This window comes from Rutidosis leptorrhynchoides, chromosome 2 (genome assembly GCF_046630445.1).
Source record: "Rutidosis leptorrhynchoides isolate AG116_Rl617_1_P2 chromosome 2, CSIRO_AGI_Rlap_v1, whole genome shotgun sequence".
In the NCBI taxonomy this organism is placed as follows: domain Eukaryota; kingdom Viridiplantae; phylum Streptophyta; class Magnoliopsida; order Asterales; family Asteraceae; genus Rutidosis; species Rutidosis leptorrhynchoides.
Window position 1 is genome coordinate 261,080,745 of NC_092334.1, and position 6,020 is coordinate 261,086,764.

Sequence of the window (6,020 nt, forward strand, 5' to 3'; positions counted from 1 at the left end):
AACACCTTTTGAGTATTTGTTTTGATGAGTGGATCTTTAAAATAAATACTAGACACTTAGACTTTAGAAATTGTTTTTTTTTCTAAAGATAATATGCTTGAAATAATTATTTGGATAATTATAAGTACAAGTTTAATTATTTATATGATTAAACTTATATGTGTGTTATAATTTTATAAAATGGTTTATAAAATTAAATAAATGTGCAAGTAACAAATATATCTTTATAAGTGGTTTATAAAGTTAAGATGTGCATGTATCATATAAAATAATGCAAGACTTATTTTATAAAAGATATAACTTTGTGCAAGTATTAAGTGAACTAGCAAGTATTTAACAAAAAAAAAAAAAGGGGTGGGGTGGCGGTTTTGTGGTTCCAAGAAACCCACCCCATGCTTGCTTGATTCTTGTAAATGCACTTAAAGTAGATGCATGCAATACACACTTCACAACACACATCATTTACTTGCATTTTTCAAAATCAAAAACTCTCTCCATCTATCCATCTTGGCCGAATTTTTAAGGGAGGAAGAAAGGGTTCTTCAAGCTTGATTTTGCTAGTTATTTGGTGTCTAAATCCTAACCAAGTTATAGGGTGTTGATTTGCAAAAGGCTTGTGGGTATTTCAAACTTGAGACTTCAAATTAGAAGTTGCTTTCATCATCATCTTCTTCATCTTCATAACCTCCTAATTTGGAGTAGGTACATCCTTTAAACTAGCTTCTTTTTACATTTTAGTATATTGTACAAGACTAGATCTATGAAATGGAATACATTTTAAAAGGTTAAAATACACATGTTCTTAAGATGAAAATTGCTTCCGCTTGCTATATACATATACACGAATTCATATACATACCAAAATGGGTTTTGTGACTTGTTTTCTTGTGGTATTCCATCAGATAAGCAATCCAAATTGTTGAGATTGTGTTTTTGAAAAGAGTTTTACACAACGTTTGACCGTCCAATTTGACCAATGATATCACGAACTATATAACATACGATAATTATACGTTGGTGTATATATATGTATTTATATATATTTAACATGATCTAAGGATGGTTTAACATCTCATTGTGTACTAATGACAATGAGTTATAAGTATATTTTGAAACTACTAACTTAAGTTTTCAAAACGATAACTATACGTAACATTCTTTGATATATATACTTATAACCTATAATGCTTATACATGTATCGCATATATAATGTATCTAATCACTTTTAAAGGACTTAAATACATAAAACAATATAAGTATATTCACAAAAGATAGCTATATTTGAATTCTCATTCCGTTTACTCAAGATTTCTATACGTATATCTAGGGTATATACCCGTACCATACCCAACTTCTATATGTATTTACTATTGGTATATACACATCAAATCAACATCCTAATCAACATTATTACTGCCCTAGATATGAGGTAACTAGGATTTGTCAAGTAGCATGAATTATTAGTAAGAAAACAAAATTAGGAATCCTTTTCTTTATTTATAAACTAAAAACGTTTTTATGAATTAACACCATTTCTTCACTCCATTTTCTCATACCTACACCCTCATTTCTCTCTCAAAATACTCCTAACTTCATACTTGATCATCTCCAAGCATTTTTCCCATCATTTAGCTTTAATTACAAGCCTTAAACACCATAAGAAAACTCTTTCAAGAACATATCAAAATAACCACCCATTTGAAGAAGTATACTTCCAACCTTTTGATCTAACTCCACCGCTCTTTGATTTCAAGATTTTTTCTTATCTCTTACAGTAACTTTGTCCAAGTAATTTGAGGTAGTAACCTTGTTCATAATCTTGTTCGATTCATAATTATATAGCTATCTTATTTTATGTTGTAAAATTTTAACAACAAGAACATAGTTTGAATGATTTCAAACTTGTTTGCAAACTAAATAGATCCTTCCAACTTAACTTTTAAAAAACTTCAAGACCTGTAATATATCATAATGATATGCTAACTTAACAAGATATAACTTGGTTTTACAAAGAACACCTTAAAAACTGAATATACGTCGTCGGAGTGCAACCGGGGGCTGTTTTGGGTTGGGTAATTAAAAACCATCTTGAACTTTGAATTGGAAGTTCATGTTCTGTAAAAATGATATTTTTTATGAATATGTTAAAACATAAAAATTTCATGGTTTAACTCAAAGTGTAAGTATTTTTAGAAAAATGATCATTAAATGTTGTTTTTATGATGGAAAATGATCACTTTCATAAGTTTCACCAAAGTTTGACCTATAACCAGTGATTTCGAATACAAACTAAGGTATTTTCAGTTTATATTCTTAAAATTTGACTCAATCTAAGGAAGTGGCAAGTTGAACCAACAGAAACGGAGTTGTAATGAAGAAACTACGACTAAAACAAGATTGGGTATCCGAAGCTAGTTTAGTTACGAAAATATTTGGAGAAAAAGTAAATTAATCATATCTTTTCTAATTAATATGATATTTTATATATAATTACTTATGATTTGATTTTATATATTTCAGGACAACCCGTAAACAACACGAGAAGATTAATCATAAGACCTCATGATTGTACGCAACACGTCATTTGACAACACGGTACTTTATGTACGCAACACGTCATTTGACAACATGGTACCATGGGTCGAGATTAATTCTGATCAATACGAATATGATGGGGTCTTTATTTATTTTATTGAGCAACTAATTGTGGACCACTAACATCGGACTGCTAACTACGTACTAAGAAAATATTAAAAGTATTATAAGTATATATATATATATATATATATATATATATATATATATATATATATATATATATATATATATATATATATATATATATATATATATATGTAACGATTACTTGAAAAGAAAATATGTTGATATATTATATATATGGTTAGGTTGTGATATCTATCGGAGACCAAGTCGAGTTAAATACCTTCAAGGCAAAAGTGAGTATATAGTCCCACTTTTAAACTCTAAATATTTCGGGATGAGAATACATGCATTTTATGATTTACGTTATGGACACAAGTGATTAAAAATATATATTCTACGTTGAGTTGTACCACTGGCATACTTCCCTGTAACTTGGTAACTACTATTTACATGAGGTATTGTAAACGCGAATCCTGTTGATAGATCTATCGGGCCTGACAACCCCAACCGGACTGGACGACCAGTATTCAACGGTTGCACAGTACTTCGTTTCGGTGACTACACTTGGTACAGTGTGGTGAGATTTCATAATAAAGGGAATATGCGACGTTGATTAAATGTTAAGTATGGTTATCAAGTGCTCAACCACTTAGAATATTTTTATTAAAACGTTTATGTATATGAAATCTTATGGTCTATATTTATAACGCTGCTAGCATTAAACCTATATCTCACCAACTTTATGTTGACGTTTAAAGCATGTTTATTCTCAGGTTCCTAGAAGTCTTCCGCTGTTTAAATATATGTTAGAGAAACCATGTGCATGGAGTCAAACATGTTTTATTCGAGGAAGCATTGCATTCACAAAATCATCACCGTGTATTTATTTTGACTGCATTGTCAACGGAAGTATTCTTGTAAACTGTTATTTACGGTGATTGTCTATATGTAGAAATTATCAGATGTCAAAAACATTGAATTTTAAATATTCATTTATGGTATATCTTTTCAAAAGAATGCAATGTTTATAAAACGTATCATATGGAGGTCAAATGCCTCGCGATGTGATCATATGTTATTGTATTCGTCCCTATGGATTGGGTCGGGTCGTTTCATAGATCCTTTAAGAAATTAGATCTTTATGAAAATATTTGATCTTTTGATAATTCATTCTAGCTTTTACCCTAGATAAGTTTTTCGGAATAACCCTTCACCGGTGTTTGCGAAATTGTTTTTGTGGGTTTTGTGGGTTTCAGATTTGAAAATTTTAGCTCAAAACTTATGGTTTTGTGTCACCCACTTGCTAACCTTGTATTAGGAAAGCAACACGTCCAGTATACTTGCTCCATATATTACCTTTTGGTAAACTACCGTCCGGTTGTAAAGGAAAGCGTTGAACAAGCAACTGTTAAGGCAATATCCCGTGACATGCTTTTGATTATGGTCTATAACGTGTCGGATGCAATTACTATCATTTGTAGGAGCAATAGTAAAGATCACCCTATAATTTTTCAGTCTGGCACAAGGTCCTGTCTTCGACCATTCTATGCAACCACCATTCTTATGGTTGACACCCGATTTGGTTCAGGTGACCTAATGAATTCCAGGTGAATTCCTAGGATTTTACGTTCAATGGTAATGAACGCATTGAAAATAGGGTTTTAAGAAAACAAATCGGTTTGTAATTTTGATCAAAATATTTTCTCGTTCAAGCTCGAGTTTAGATATCATTGAATTCCATGAGTTTGAATTCTCAATCTTTAAGGTCAATCTCAAGGATTGAGTAATATGTTGGGATTTAACAAGTTTCATATTACTTAAAACCTTTTTAAGAATCATTCAAAGCGGAAGCATGTAAATAACCATTTATTAACTTGTTAATATTTAACCAATTAAAGTTAAAATCCCAATTAGGATCAAGTTATGAAATATGCTTACAAACTATAAGCAAGTAAAGTGATTATACCTATTCCAAGCTTATTGATAAGAGATGAAGATGATGATGATGAATGGAGCTCCAAAAGTATGAAACCTCAAGTAGTTATACTCCAAGCTTAACACCAATACCTTGTACTTTGGTTAGGATTTGTAGACACTTGATTTTAGCTTCAAAAAAAAATTGAGAACCCCTTTGAACCCTCAAAAGCCCACGGCTTTTTTCCAGCAGAAAATGGAGTAATGCAGTTTTTTTTCAAGTGTTTAATGTGTATTTTGCATGTCTTTTTAGTCTCCAAGAGAACCTTGATACTTATGCATTTTCAAATGGAAGTAGCCATTCAAATGCTTAGTCAAATGGCATGCCTACATGGGCTCCAATGCCACTCACAATTTGTTATTAAAATAAGTTTTATAAAATATAAATTTTTATAAAACTATTTTATTAAACTTCCATTTTTATTTATATATACATTATATTATATAAAAACAATTTATATAAAATGTAACATAAATTAATTAATTATTTAACCTATAAATAATTAAATCCATATTATATAAATTATTCCATAATTTATATATATATGTACACATCAAGTAATTTTTCAGAAAACCATTTTTCTTAAAGTTCAAGTGTCGCGTATTTAATCAATGATCTAATCGTTAAGATTAAATACGTATAAGGTGTCGGTAAGCTTGTTATTGGGTATGACCCGACTTGGATCATAACATATTAGCCACATTAATTTAAATATGTCTCTCGGGCATATGAAAAACCTTCAATCTCCCACTTACACGAGAAACATAAGAAATTAATGCAAGTGATGGATACCACCTAACGACCGTCCATCACCCCCAATATGTTATGACTTTGTGCCATTCAATAACATCATCCCTTTCGAGTTCCATCTCAAATACGAATAGATGAATCTTTCATTCTATCCTTTTGTCCTAGATGTCATGTTAAATCCAAGAGACACAGAGTGATCACTCTCTTCTAGATTTAACTTTATCAGGCCTTAGACATCTGACTCTCAGCGAATAAGAGGGACGAATTCCATCTTGACTACATACGTCCTAAATATATACCTTGCATTGTACCTGAGCTCTTCCTTATGAACTACCATATTTCAGAATAGCGAAGGAAAGAATCAAGGCACAGTACTTGGTAAATATCCGAACCCAATATGTATCTCAGGTCGGAGGATACAATGATATTGGCCTTTACTCAAGATTACATGTGATCAACCACAAAGGCTCTATTTAGTAAGTCTTGAGAGCGGGTCTTCCAATATTTGTGTCCCACAAATATCTATGAACCTTGGTAGCAACCTTGCCCCACATTCAACCTGAATGTATACCAATCCCAGTTCATAATAGTCTAAACCTCACACTTGTTCCCATAAATGTGATCGACTAC